This window comes from Mustela erminea, chromosome 6 (assembly GCF_009829155.1).
Source record: "Mustela erminea isolate mMusErm1 chromosome 6, mMusErm1.Pri, whole genome shotgun sequence".
NCBI classification, from domain to species: Eukaryota; Metazoa; Chordata; class Mammalia; order Carnivora; family Mustelidae; genus Mustela; species Mustela erminea.
This window is the reverse complement of record NC_045619.1, coordinates 132966717-132982190: the sequence shown is the minus strand read 5'-3', so window position 1 is coordinate 132982190 and position 15474 is coordinate 132966717. Positions and strand designations below refer to the sequence as shown.

Genomic DNA, 15474 nt, shown 5'->3' with positions numbered 1-15474 from the left:
AAAATAAAAATAGACAGTGGATGAACATATATTGACTGAATTATTTAAATATTTCCATACACAAAAGCATTATTAATAACCTTCACAGAGTAGACTATTCCTGAGGAATATTCCTGAGAATATTCCTGAGGAATCTCACCATATGTAGAAAGACTGTTTTTTCAATAAAATATGGGTTAAAGAGAAGAGTCTATTGAAGGTGTCAACAAATTCAAATTTATTAATGACTAAATGCAAACTTGAAGAATATTACAATATTATGCACCAACTAAAAATAACAAATATATTTGTAATTAGAGTCCCAGAAAGAGAGGATAGAGACAATGTTGCAGAAAAATATTTCAAGAAATAAAGGCTAAAATATTTCTGAATATGACAGAAAATATCAAGCTACAGGTCCTAAAAGCTCAAGATACCCAAAGAAAGTTGAATAGAAAATAACACCACACCACCACATCATAGTCAAATTGCTAAAAACAAGTAACAAAGGAAAATATTAAAAGCAGCTATTGAAAAAAAACAAAACATATTCCATAGAGAAGAATAGTATAACAGTGGAAACTGGATTCTAATCAAGTAGACAATGCGATAACATTTTTTAAGTGCTGAAAAAACCCTCTCAACCCAGAGTTCTAAATCTAGTTAAAGTATTCTTTTTAAAAAAATGAAGAGAAAGCAAAGGCATGATCATTTGGTCCATGATCAAAGAAGAAATCACAAGAGAAATGGGAACTTATTTTTAAAGGAGTGTTAAGGAACACCCATTGTATAACAATTTGTGGATACAGTTAAAACAGTAGTAAGAAGGTTATATATAGCATTAAATGCTTTCTTTGAAGAATAAAGGTTTAAAATCAAGCTACTACCTTAAAGAGCTGGAAAATGAGGAGAAAATTAAACTCAAAGTAGAAAACAAGAAGGAGCAAAGAGTAGAAGGCAGTGAAGCAGCATAAAGAGAAATAAAAGGAGAAATCAATAAAGTCAACAGTTGGTTCTTAGAAAGATTTAATAAAATTGATAATTCCTTGATCAAGAAATAAAAGGGATATAATACAAATTATCAATATCAAGAATTGCACAGGGGACATCGCTAGAGACATTAAAATGATAATAAGAAAATTATCCATTGTCCATTTAGCTAAAAGGGATAATTAAAACATACCAAACGAAACATCTGAATGTCCTTATATTTGTTAAAGAAAGTGAATTTTAAATTAAAAAAAAACTTTCCAGTAAAGCTCTATGCCCAGTTGACTTCACTGGTGAATTCTACTAAACATTTTTTTTAAAAGATTTTATTTATTTATTTGACAGAGAGAGATCACAAGTAGGCAGAGAGGCAGGCAAAGAGAGAGTGGAGGAACAGGCTCCCTGCTGAGCAGAGAGCCCGATGCGGGACTCGATCCCAGGACCCTGAGATCATGACCTGAGCCGAAGGCAGCGGCTTAACCCACTGAGCCACCCAGGCACCCATATACTAAACATTTAAGTAAGAAATTGTATCAACCATACATCATATATTGCAAAAAATAGAAGAGGAATATTTACCAGCTCATTTCCTGAGGGAAGCATAACCCTACTATCAAAACCTGAAGAAGACATTATGAGAAAAGGGAAAGGCAGACCAATATCCCTCATGATCACAGGAACAAATATCATTGAAAAAATGACAAAACAAAGACAGTAATATATGGTAACACTAATATGCCATGACCTAATGTGAGTCATCTTAGGAATGCAAGGTTGATGAATACACTAAAAAGTCATTCAACATAAATTGTCACATTCATAGATTAAAATAGAAAAATGATCATCTAGGGGCGCCTGGGTGGCTCAATGGGTTAAGCCGCTGCCTTCGGCTCAGGTCACGATCTCAGGGTCCTGGTATCGAGTCCCACATCGGGCTCTCTGCTCAGCAGGGAGCCTGCTTCCTCCTCTCTCTCTGTCTACCTCTCTGCATACTTGTGATCTCTGTCTGTCAAATAAATAAATAAAATCTTTACAAAAAAAAAAGAAAAATGATCATCTAAATAGATGGACAAAAATTATTTGACAGAATTCAATATGCATCCAGGGTAAAACATCTCAGCACTCTGGAAGTTAAAGGGAACTTCCCCAATCTGATAGAAACAGCTATGACATACCTCCAGGTAGCTATCATATTTAGTGATGAAATATTGAACATTTCAGAGTTGGGAACATGGCAATGAGATATGCCTTTAGTGTGTTTTCCCACATTTTACTGGATGTTTTAAGCCAGTGCAATTAGTCAAGTAAGAGAGAAAGACTATATGGGAAGAAATAAAATGGCCTTTATATGTCCTTTACATAATTGCACAGATAAAAACTGCTAAAGAAACTACAAGGATCAACAAGAACTAATAAATGAACCTAACAATGTTACACAATATAACTTAGGTATACCTAAGTCGGCTGTATTTTTATATAGTAGTAAAAAGAAAATGGAAAAAGAATTTAAATTTATTTACAAGCCATAAAGATGAAAATACTTGGAAGTAAATCTACCTAAATCTATAAGGTAGTCCTGAGGAAAATTAAAGAAGACACAAATAAATGGAGAGATAAACCATGTTCATAGATTAGAAGATTCCAAATAGCTAAGATACCTATTTTCCCCAAATTAAAGTGTAGATTCACTATAACTGAATCATGAACACAGAAAGCTTTCTGATAAATTGACAAGTGATTCTAAAATTAGTATCTAAATGCTAAGAACCAAGAAGAGCCAAAATAATTTGGAAAAGAAAAAAATGTTGGACACATTATACAACCTAATTTCATGTTTAATATAAAGGTTTAATAATCAAGGCACTGTGGTATTGGCTTTAGAATAGACAGACAGATCAATGCACAGAAATAGAACCACACATAAATTGTCAGCTGATTCTTTGACAGAGGTGCCAAATTAATCCTATGCTGAAAATATAGTCTTTTTACTAATGATGCTGGAAAACTGGATGATAACTATTATGGGAAGATAATGAACTTCTACCCACACTTCTCAACAAAAGATTTATGGATCACAGACTTCAATGTAAAATTAAAACTATGAGCTTTGAGAAGATATCATAGGTGGATTTTTTGTCATCTTGGAATAGACAAAGACTTCTTAGGACACAGAAAACACTGGTCATTAAAAAATGATAAATTGGATTTCAAAACTTTAAAAATTTCAGTTTATCAAAATATACCATTAAGAAAATGCATACAAAGCCCCAGACTGGGAGAATAAATAATAAGTTGTACTTTTACATAATAATGATAGAGGAGGTACAATGAAAATAATATTCCATTTATATTATAACATATAAAATATTTGAATTCCAGGCATAAACTTCTATCAGTGAAACAAAAGGAAAATATAATTGGACAGTCATATCTTATGCTTGATTGTATAGACTATAATAAAGATGACAACACTTCCTAATTTAGTAAAGATATTTTAATGTAAGACTAATTAATTTTTCTCAGGATATTTAAAATAACATCTTTAAACAGGATTTCCAAGCCAAGGAAACATGCCTTTGTTTTAAGTTTATTGACTATTTCTGATAGTGCATTTTTATCAGATTGGATTCTGGCAATCAGGAATTCTAAAATTGGTCTTTGATTTGTTAGCAGATATTCAAACAAACCTTCAAAAAAAGGTTAAGAATACTGGAATAAAAATTAGGCTGTGAGCAGCCCCAAATACCATAACAAGAAACAAAATCTTAAAAAATGTCCTGAAGATGTATGCTTTAGCTGCAGATAAAACACACACCCCTATTACTGTTGAAAGTTCACTTTGTAACACTGGATAGCCTAGCAGATACAACGCCTCAATTGTTTTTTGGTTTACTGAGGGCTTAGAACTGGAAACAAATGCATAAGAAATGTGTGCAGAAAAATCGAAAGAAAACCCTATACAAATGACAAGATTAATCATGGATATGGAATCAAGATTGACATTCCAGAATGCCACGAAACCCGTTACTCCCACAATCACAGAAGCAATAGCAAAAGTTACCCACAAGGAACACAGTGGGTGAGGAATTAGCAATAAGGAAACAATGAACATAGCGGTTGATGCAACAATGACATTTCGAACAGTATTTTCTAATATTGCAGTATACTGATCAAAATATATGAATGCCTGGTTATACACCATTAGGGGAATTTCGCAGTTTTCAGCTTTGCTTCGTAACTGGGATAACATAGTCTTCTTATTTATTGAAGAAGAAACACCCACGGTCTGAATGAAGCCCCGGGAAGAAATGATTTCATGTGATGATGAAATGTTAATATCATACATAAAAAGTGGAAAATGTGTTTAAAAATTGGGCAAATTATTCATAAAATTATCCTTATCATTTACATCTTGCTGGCTCTTTTCCGTATATTGCACATACTCTCGTAACCAAAACTCTGTAAGACTTTTATCTACATGGTCACTGTTTTCCAAATCTGACAGACATATTTCCAGTTTTGGCCTAACACCTTCATCCCAGTAGTTAAGAGTTTCTGTAACAATAACCATAACTCTGGGACCATAATCTGAAAAATATTCTTCTTCTACATTAAAATATGGTGTGATGTAGGAATCGTCACTTGCCAAATTTCGAAGGTCTAAACCTTCCTGCACTTGGAAACACCCATAAATGCTACTTATGATGTACAAAATGTATAAAAGCACTACAAAAAATTTGGACTCAGTTCTTGTGAGAAAAGGGCCAATATAGTCTCGAAAGAACACATTCATTGGATGAACATCAGTTTCTTCTTCTTCCGGGAGAGAATCACATGGAAGACAGCAGGATCTTTTTCATGAGGAACATTTTTGATCAGGAGTTTCTGGCTTTTTCCACCAGCGTAGACAGACTCTTTCTCTTTTACCACCTAGGGCCAGAAAGGCCCCCAAACAGGTGATATTATAGAAATAACAAAAGAGCAGGGTTGTTCCTGTATAGATGCAAAAGTACTGTATGGACCTGAAAGAGGTCATAATCCTTGTATAGAAGGCCAGGACGTTGGTGATGGTGGTAATTGTAATCGACACTGCCACTTTGGAATAGACACTGGACAGACGCTGTTTTATGTTATCCATGAGGCTGGTCTTCTGCCAGGCAGAAATCATTATGAACATATCATCAACCCCGACACCTGTTAAAAAAAAAAAAAGCCATCTTCATACATATTAATATCCATTAAAAATTAAATGCATAAACTCAAACCATCTTCTTTGTCCATCTCTTAAGGTCTGATTTATCTTGCCCAATCTGTGCTTTGATACTCTGTTCTCTGTTGCCTCCTTTGGTTGCCTCTGAAGCCACACCAGAATTCAGCCCTTCCTCTGTAACAACTCTGGGCTTTGTATGTCCTCCTATTATTTATACATAGCATGAGATAGACCAGATACTCTGCTCCTAGTCTTCGTGCAGGGCGTTTTAACGATGAGTCAGGAAACCTGTTGTGGATGTTAGCTGAATCAGGATTAGCAATGCTATCTTTGATTCCACTGGATTATCTGAGAGACCATTTTCCGTCATAAACCATTGTACACAAATGTACAGACACATTGAGCCAACATTCTGTTGCTTAAAATATAAGCTGGACTTATCTGTTCTACAGTTAGCATCTAAGTATCGATGTGGTAGAATTTGAGAGGCACCACATAGTACACACACACACACACACTCACACACACACACGTACACACACACATCGTTTTCCTCCAAGCCTGCTTTTGATACCCAGAATGTTATAACTTAAACTTTCCCAGGTTAAGGCATTATTATTAAAATGCAAGTACTCTTGATATCAGACACATGCACCAAAGTAAATTTCAAGAATCCCTTGCATGGGGCGCCTGGGTGGCTAAGTGGGTTAAAGCCTCTGCCTTTGGCTCAGGTCATGATCCCAGGGTCCCGGGATCGAGACCCGCATTGGGCTGTCTGTTCAGCAGGGAGCCTGCTTCCTCCTCTCTCTCTCTGCCTGCCTCTCTGCCTACTTGTGATCTCTGTCAAAATAAATAAAATCTTTAAAAAAAAAGGATCCCTTGCATATTAATATCTACTAGGTAATCCTTTTCCATAAGGATGTTTCTTGATGGAATAGAGACAGAACATTTGAGGACTTTGAAATCACCACTGAGAACTTGCAAAGGAGGACTAGAAAGAAGAAAGGGTATAGAGTGAGGACAGCAAGAGCATTTGCAGATAAGTTTCACCTGCCTCAAGCTTTCTGCTAGAGTTGACACTACTTTCACCCATGTATATTTATACAAACTCAATAAAATAAACAAGGATAGAAAAAAAAATAAAATAAACAAGGAAATACACAAAGTGGAATAAAATTCTGATCTCTACTTCAATTTGGGGGTATCTTCTCTACAGGAGGTTACTAGGAATTGCAACTTTGCCTCTAATCAGATGATCTCTGGGTATGATCAAGCAGGAAGAAGGATCTAAATTAACATAAGGCTACAGAGAATGTCACAAATGCATCCTGACATCCCATGGCTAGTGGCTTTGAGGATTTCAGTTGTACTCAGCTGGACAAAAGGGAAGAATCAGAAGTACTAAGGACAAGTGGACTATCTTAGCTGCTCTGAGTTTTTACCTACCTGGGGGCATGTCACTCTCAAACCTCTCTCTCCAGCCCCAAGCTCCTTCCCAAGTCCATTTCTCATGTTAGGTGTTAGGCAATTTTCCACATGTCAAAATACAGACAATAAGCCTGCAGCCCCAAAAGGAGTGAGGTAATGATTCTCCTTGCCAAGAACCACCCTCCCCTGCCATGATGTCACATGGCTTATTGAAGCTGTGGAGGGAGTGAGGGCTGTGGGATCCCAGCTGGTGGTTGGATTTTGGCAGAAAGCTGAGACACCCAGAACACTAGAGACCACCTCCTACCAGTGGGAAGCTGAGTTAAAATCAAGAGAAACTAGTTGTCAAATTCAGCCTTTCCATGCACAAGAAAAAAAAAAAAAAGAAAGAAACACGCTGTTATAATGTTGGAGGAAGAAATTAATGATCGCCTGCTAAAGTGAATGAAAGCAGCAGGGATAGGAACAACCACAAGGACAACAGGACAGAGTGGTAGAAAAATATAATATAATTTGGGGAATTTATAGTTAGTGTGGGGGACAGACCCACTCTAAGGATATGCCGTCCTTTGGATGCACTGACTTGGCTTCTACATCCTAGCTTTCATGGTCTTGGGAACTGTGTGGGAGCTGATAAAGGTGTCCCCCCAAGACCTCAATCCAGTCCATTCTCCATCCTCCTTTTTTGCAGCTTCCCCTTCCTCCCAGGGGTGGTGCCTGTGGTTAGGACAATGCCTCACGTTGCCAGGAGAGGGCAGCGGATCACTCCCCCCACCACTCAGGTGTACCCTCCAGCTTCCAGGATTCCAGTCAGTTTTCCGTGGTTACTGAGTGCCTCCTATGTGCCAGGCTCTGTGCTGAGCACTGGGATTGCAAAACTGACTGAGATACGGTCCCTGTTGTGTCTTTTTTTTAAATATTTTATTTATTTATTTGACAGATAGAGATCACAAGTAGGTAGAGAGGCAAGCAGAGAGAGAGGAGGAGGAAGCAGGTTCCCTGATGAGCAAAGAGCCCGATGTGGGGCTCGATCCCAGGACCCTGGGATCATGACCCGAGCTGAAGGCAGAGGCTTTAACCCACTGAGCCACCCAGGTGCCCCCTCTGCTGTGTCTTGGGGGGAGGAATGGGGCCAATAGGGGCATTAAAAAGTGCCTCATAAGGAGCACCTGGGTGGCTCAGTTGTTAAGCGTCTGCCTTCGGCTCAGGTCATGGTCCTAGGGTCCTGAGATTGAGTCCCATTGAGAGTTGGGCTCTCATCAGGGAGCCTGCTTCTCCCTCTCTCTCCCCTCCCCCTGCTGGTGTTCCCTCTCTAGCTGTCTTTCTCTCTTTCAAATAAATAAATAAAATCTTAAAAAAAAAAAAAGTAGGAGAGGCTTGAACTGGGTCTTGAAAGATGATGGGTCTGCAGCCAGTTAAGCTGACTGTGCTCTTTCCCCATGGGGGCCCAGTGCACAATGGCTGCAAACAGGAACCTCCTTGGTAGTATACGCAGCCTGTTTCCCTAAGGATTGCCCTAAGGAACCTTGGAGACAGCCCTTCCCAGTGGACATTGATGTCTGACCTCATGTTATCTCTCATCTAGGCTCCAGACAGGTATGTGGGGTGTCTTTGGAAAGTCAGGGTCCATATTGGCCAAGTCACCGTGTCCATCCATATCAAGCAGCAAAACAAGGAGCATGGGATTGAGGCCCCATGCAGGGCCAAGGTCAAGTTCCCTGGCCTCCAGAAGATCCACATTTCCAAGAAGCGGCCTTACTAAGTTTAATGGGGAAGAATTTGAAGACATGGGAGCTGAAAATTGGCTCATCACAGATGGCCGTGGGTCAGATATATCCCTGATCATGGTCCCTTGGGGGGCGCCTGGGTGGCTCAGTAGATTAAGCCTCTGCCTTCTTCTCAGGTCATGATCTCCGGGTCCTGGGATTGAGTCCTGCATCGGGCTCTCTGCTCAGCAGGGAGCCTGATTTTCCCTCTGTCTCTCTGCCTACTTGTGATCTCTGTCTGTCAAATAAATAAATATCTTTAAAGAGAGAGTTCTGTGCATTCTTCCCCCCCTCCAAATCATGGTCCCTAGGACAAATGGCAGGCTCTGCGCTCTTGAGAACCTCGGCACTGCACCCTTCCCATTCATGCTCACCAATAAATCCTACTTCCTGTCAAAACAAAATGAGACAAAACCAAAAAGAAAGATGATGGGTTTGTTTTGTTTTGTTTTGTTTTGTTTTGTTTTTGCAGTGTACACAGATAGAAAACACATCCCAGGGAGGGAAACCAGGATGAGCATGACACACACTGTGGGTAAGGGAAGTGTCCCTAGAGAAGGGGCAGGGCAAGAGCCTCAGGAAGCTGATGGATCACGGAGTGCGATCCTTGGCCGCCATGCTGAGGAGCCTGGGCTAAAGCCATGAAGGCAATGAGGAGCCATCATAGGGGTTTAATTAGGGGAATAACACACCGATTGGCGCTTTAAAGTTCACTCTTCAAGCCGTGCGGAGGAAAGATAGCATAGCGATGTAGGACGGGCAGACCTAAAGATGGATGGTCCCATAAGATTTACTTGAAACAAGCAGAATGTGAGATGATGGCGGTCTGAATGAAAGCCGAAGCAGTGGGGGTAGGAAGGAAGGTTGGACATGAGGTTTGGTCTCTGATTAGATGGAGTGGGTTGAGGGCAGAAGTGTCCCAGGTTTCTGTCTCCAGTGGTGGGGGTGGGGGCTGGTGGCGCCCATGAGGTGAACGGAAGGGAGGAGTGGTGATCTGGCAAGAAAGATTGTGTTATTGATAAGTATGCGGCATCGTGTCCAGGTCTCCATCTGGTTCTGCCATACTCCCCCAATCTAGACTCTTACCACTTCCCACTGGTTCTGTGACAGAGACTTCCTGTTGGGTCTCTCCATGTTCAGTCTTTCTCACTGTTGGAAGATCTCCTGACTTCCTTCATTTAATACATGTCTACGGACAGCCCATTATGTGCCGGCACTGTGAGAAGTTCCTTCACCCACAGAGCTTATGGCCGGGGCGGGGATGGGGATGAAGGGTGAGACATGTAACTGAAGCTGATAGTTGCGATGTAGTGTGAAAAATGCTCTCAGAGGTGAGGACGTTCAGTGGGGTGGCACGTATACCCTGGACAGCGGCAGTATGGGCCAGAGGACCAAAGGACATTTCCCAGAGCAATGACACTAAGGGTCAGCTGGATGAGTAGAGGCTTGCCTGCAGCAGGAGTGGGTGGCAGTGGGGCTGGGGATGGGGAGAAAGTGTTTAAACAAGGCTGCGCGGGGCCTGACCCTGAGTCACGCAGCACAGGAAGAAACAAGCAGGCTGCACGGCAGAGTACACAGGAGAAACCATGGTGTGGCGTTTCCACCGAGGAAACGAGATGAAAAGGGCAGTCAATGAAGAGTTGAGGATGGAGGGAAGTTTTTGCAGTGCAGAGGCTTTTCTGAAGGCTTCGGGGAGAAGTTGGAAGGGGCAGAGGCAGAAGGGTAGTTTGGGGAAGGAAGCCCAGAGCAAAGAGGGTAACTCATTCATTTGTTCATTTTGTTTAAGACGTGGGGACTGGGGACCTAATCTAGGCCAGAAATACAGAAATGAGCGAGATGAGCAAGTTTCCTCATCTCATGGAGCTTACCTGTTTGCGGGGAGGAAACAGACAATAAACCAATAAGATAATTTCAGAGAGTAAGAAGTGCTATGAAGAAGGGGAAATGAAATATAATAGAGGGTGCCTGGGAGAGCTTAGTTTCTGTTGCAAAAAATTTTAACCATATGCAGAGGTCAAGAAAATAGCACAATGAGCTTTCCTGTACCCATCTCCAAATGCACTATTTATTAACTCAAAGCCTATCTTGTTTCACATCTACTCCCACCATTTCTCCCCATCCCTTATTATTTTGAAGCAAATCCCAGACATATAATTTCATCCATAAATATTCAGTATATATCTGTAAAAGATATGATCTCTTTAAAAGAACATAAGCAAATACCGTTATCACACTAACCACCCACACAATTATTCTTCAATATCATCAAATATTGCTATCTTGAAATTTACAATTATTTCATATTTTCTTTTTACAGTGTGTTTGTTTGGACCAAGATCCAAGTGATTGATTTGTCTCTTAGCTTTTTTGACCTTTGATTTCCCCTTTCATCTCTTTTTTCTCTCTTGAGATTTATTTATTGAAGGAAAAAGGCTGTTTTCCCACATTTTGGATTTTGCTAACCATTGCCTCATGAATTGTTTAACATGTTCCTCTGTTCTTTGTATTTACTGTAAATTACTAGTTCATTCTGGAGGCTTGATCAGATTCAGGTTAGAGGTTGTTTGGGTTTTTTTTGGCGGGGAGATGTTAGCACCCTTTGATCAACTATGAATTCAAAAATCATGATATTATTATATCATTGCTTCTTCTTTCATTAACTGGCATACTTCTGTAAAGAGATACTGCCACTTAATAAACTGTTTTTTGTTATCCAGTGGTACAATTTATATAGAAGAGTCTGGATAATTGCTTGATTTGTTCTGTTTATTTATCATTTTTCAAAATAATATACATTTTTTCAAATATGACCAATATTTTTCCCCTTTAAGAATTATTATGCGAGGTGCCTGAGTGGCTCAGTGAGTTAAACTTCTGCCTTTGGCTCAGGTCATGATCTCAAGGTCCTGCCTGGGATGGAGCCCCGCATTAGGCTCTCTGCTCAGCAGGGAGCCTGCTTCCTCCTCTCTTTCTGCCTGCCTCTCTGCCTGCTTGTGATCTCTCTCTCTGTGTCAAATAAATAAAATCTTAAAAAAAATAGGGTGCCTGGGTGGCTCAGTGTGTTAAGCCGCTGCCTTCGGCTCAGGTCATGATCTCAGGGTCATGGGATCGAGTCCCGCATCGGGCTCTCTGCTTGGCAGGGTGCCTGCTTCCCTCTCTCTCTCTCTGCCTGCCTCTCCATCTACTTGTGATTTCTCTCTGTCAAATAAATAAATAAAATCTTTAAAAAAAATTAAAAAAAAAGAATCATTATAAACTGGGGCACCTAGGTGTCTCAGTGGGTTAAAGCCTCTGCCTTTCACTCAGGTGGTGATCTCAGGGTCCTGGGCTCGAGCCCTACATCAGGCTCTCTGCTTAGCGGGGAGCCTGCTTCCTCCTCTCTCTCTCTACCTGCTTCTCCACCTACTTGTGATCTCTGTTTGTCAAATAAATTAAAAAAAAAAAGAATCATTATGAACTCAGGTGTGTAAATGCATTTGATATATTTCAATATATTTTAATTATTATCTTTATTACTGTTTAAAATGTCTCATCTTTGGCCAGAAGGAGTTCTTGAAATTGGCTCTTGAAACAAATAATCTTTGATTATCCTGGATCTTTAAGTATCCTGGATCTGTCTCCTTGCTCAGCGAAGAGTCTGCTTGTTCTTCTCCTTCTGCCCCTCCCCCCATTCAAGCTCACCCTCTCTCTCTCACAAATAAATAAATAAAATCTTAAAAGAATACTTTAAAAAACTAATAGCTTTATCAAAGTATTATTTAAATACCATAAAATTCACCAATTTTAAGTGTACAATTCAATGATTTTTAGCATATTTACAGAATTTTGCAACCACCACCAAAATCTAATTTAGAACATTTCTATCACCCCAAAAGAACTTCATGCTTACTAGAGTCCCTCCTCATTCTCACCCCCAGCCCTAGGCAGCCACTAACCTACTTTCTGTCTCTATGTATCTGCCTATCTTGGACATTTGTTAAAAATGGAATCGTGCAATGTGTGTTCTTGTGTTTTACTTCTTTCATAGAGCTTACGACAGCATGTCTCAGTACTTCCTTCTTTGGTATTGTTGGATACTCTTCCATTGCATAGAAATACCACTTGGTTTATCCATTCATCAGGTGATGGGCATTTGAATTATTATCACCTTTTAGCTCTTGTGGATAGTGCTTTTATGAACATTTATGTATAAATCTTTGTGAAGACCTATGTTTTCATTTCCTCTTGGCAGATAACCAAAGTAAAATTTCTGGGTTTATGGTAATTCTATATTTAACCTTTTAAGAAACTGTCATATTATTTTCCAAAAAAAGTGGCCGTACCATTTTACATTTCCACCAGCAATGTATGAGGATTTTTCCACATCCTCTCCAACACTTGTTAATTGTCTTATTGACTATAGTTATTCTAGGGGATATGAAGTAGTAGCTCATTGTGGTTTTGATTTACATTTTCTAGTGACAAATGATGTTGAATATCTTTTTATGTGCTTATTGGTCATTAATATATCTTCTTTGGAGAAATGTGTGTTTAGATCCTTTGCCCATTTTTTTTTTAAGATTTTCTTTATTTATTTGACAAACTGAGATCACAAGTAGGCAGAGAGCCAGGCAGAGAGAGAAGCAGGCTCCCTGCCGAGCAGAGAGCCTGACTCGGGGCTCGATCCCAGGACCCTGAGATCACGACCTGAGCGGAAGGCAGAGGCTTTAACCCACTGAGCCACCCAGGCGCCCCTCTTTTGCCCATTTTTAAATTGAGTTATTTGTGCTTTTTACTAAATTGTAAGAGGTAAGTCACATATATCTCTATGACTTGTAAATATGTTCTTCTCTTCTATGGTTATCTTTTCATTATCTTGATTGTGTCTTTTGAAGTGCTGAAGTTTTAAATTCGCCATTTTGATTTCTCCTTGTGCTTTTGCTTTTTGCCCAACGTAAGACCACAAAAATTTACTCTTAGATTTTCTCCTAAGTTTTTGTTCTAACATTTAGGTTAGTGATCCGTTTGAGCTAATTTTTGTATGGTCTGAGGTAGGGGCCCAAATTAATTTTTTTGTCCTTTGGGTTATCCAAATTGCCCCAACACCATTTTTTGAAAAGACAATTTCTTTCCCACTGGATTTTCTTGGTACTTTTGTAGGAAATCCATTGACTATAAATGTGAGTGTTTATTAGTGGACTTTCAATTTTATTCCATCAACCTGTATGTCTGTCTTAATGACAGTACTACACTGTCTTGATTATCTTTGTAGTAAGTTATGAAATCAGGAAGTATAGGTCCTCCATCCTTTCTTTTTTAGAATTACTTTGGGATTCTTTGCATTTCCATATAACTTTTACAATTAACTTTCCGATTTCCACAAAAATGGCAAAAGGGAATTTGATAGGGATCGTGTTGGATCTGTAGACCAATTAGGGGAGACTGTCCATCTTAATTATGTTTAGTCTTCGCATCCGTGAACCTGGAATGTTTTTTTATTTGTTTAAGTCTTGTTTAATTTCTTTTAGCAATGTTTTATAGTTTTCATTGTAAAACTCTTACGCCCATTTCATTCAGTTTATGCCTAAGTATTTTACTTTTTGATCTTATTGTGAATGTGATAATTTTTTAAATTTCATTTTTGTATTGTTCATTGCTAGTGTATAGAAGTACAGCTGATTTTTAGACATTGATTTTGTGAATTTCCTTCATTAACTCCTTCATTAATTCTAGCTTTTTTTTTTTAGTGGATTTCTTCAGATTTTCTGTATACAAGATCATGTCATTTGTGGATAAGATAGTTTATTTCTTCCTTTCCAATCTGAATGCCTTTTATACCTTTGTTGCCTACGTATCCTGGCTAGAATAGTCAGTACGTTGTTGAATAGGGTTGGTGAGCTTGTATATCCTTGCCTTCCTCCCAATCTTAGGGGGAAAACTCTTGGTCTTTCACTGTTAAATACTCTAGCTGTAGGTTTCACAGATGCTTTTTAGCATATTGAGGAAGTAACTTCCTATTGCTAGTTTGTTGAGGATTTTTTTTCACGAATGCGTAGATGTTATCTGTATCCAGTTTCATGAATAAGAAAACTGTTTCAGGGGTATAGGTCTGTGACTCAATGATCTTGTGCAACACCCAGTGCTCCCCACACCATGGACCCTCCCCCTCCAGCAACCCTCAGTTTGTTTCCCAAGATTAAGAGTCTCTTATGGTTTGTCTCCCTCTCTGGTTTTGTCTTGTTTCGCTTTTTCCCTCCCTTCCCCTATGATCCTCTGCCTTGTTTCTTAAATTCGACACATCAGTGAGATCGTATGATAATTGTCCAAAGACCAAGCTCTCAATCACTGTGCTAGCTCTATAGCATACCCTCCCACTTCATTATTTTCACTCGGTCTCCTCCTCTATATTCTCACCTTCTTCTGCTCATTTTGTTAAATGTTTATCTTCTTCAGGATTCTTGGCCATTTGCACTTGTTCTTCTCTTCTGAGGCAAAAGAATGGCTTTGACCATCACCTCTGAGCTACAAAATCTACATCTCCAGTTCCCCTTAAACTCTAGTATATCCTAATGCTTCCAAGTTTTACCCTTGGATATCTAGAGAAATCTCAGACCCATCATGTTCTTAAAACTTCCCATTATCCCCTGTCCTCTCACATGGGTTCCTCTTTCTGTATTTTCAAAATCGAATGTTTCTTCCATTTACCGTATTCAATTCTGAACCTGGGAGAGATCCCACGTGCCTGCTTTTCCTTGGTGTCTTCTCTCACCTCTTGTAATCCATTGCCAAGTTCTGCCTATTTTAACCTCCAGAGTATCTTTTTGATCTGTTCTTGTCTCTTCATCTCCTGTGCTACTACCTCAGGTCAGGTAACTATCATTTCTCCCCCCCGGCCTGCAGTCTTGTCCTCCTCAGGCCCATCTTCTGCATTACAAACAGAGTGGTTCCTCTAAATCACAAATCCCAGACCCTCTGATATGTGAGCCTTTCAAGGACTCCCTGTTGCCACAGCATGGTGACAAGGCCTCTCTTCCTCACTTGCATTCTGTACACTTCTACCAAATATTGAACTCACAAGTGCACTTAATTTTAGGGGCACCTGGGTGGCTCAGTGGGTTAAGC

The 15474-nt window shown here is 39.5% G+C and overlaps 1 non-coding gene and 1 pseudogene across 1 annotated transcript; both read left to right on the top strand.

Moving 5' to 3' along the window:
- LOC116594397 overlaps positions 1-15474 on the top strand; it is a 1026621-nt pseudogene that overhangs the window by 924498 nt on the left and 86649 nt on the right.
- LOC116594620 lies at positions 8013-8145 on the top strand. Its single transcript, XR_004287325.1, has one exon. It is a non-coding gene; the product is annotated as a small nucleolar RNA SNORA70 (small nucleolar RNA).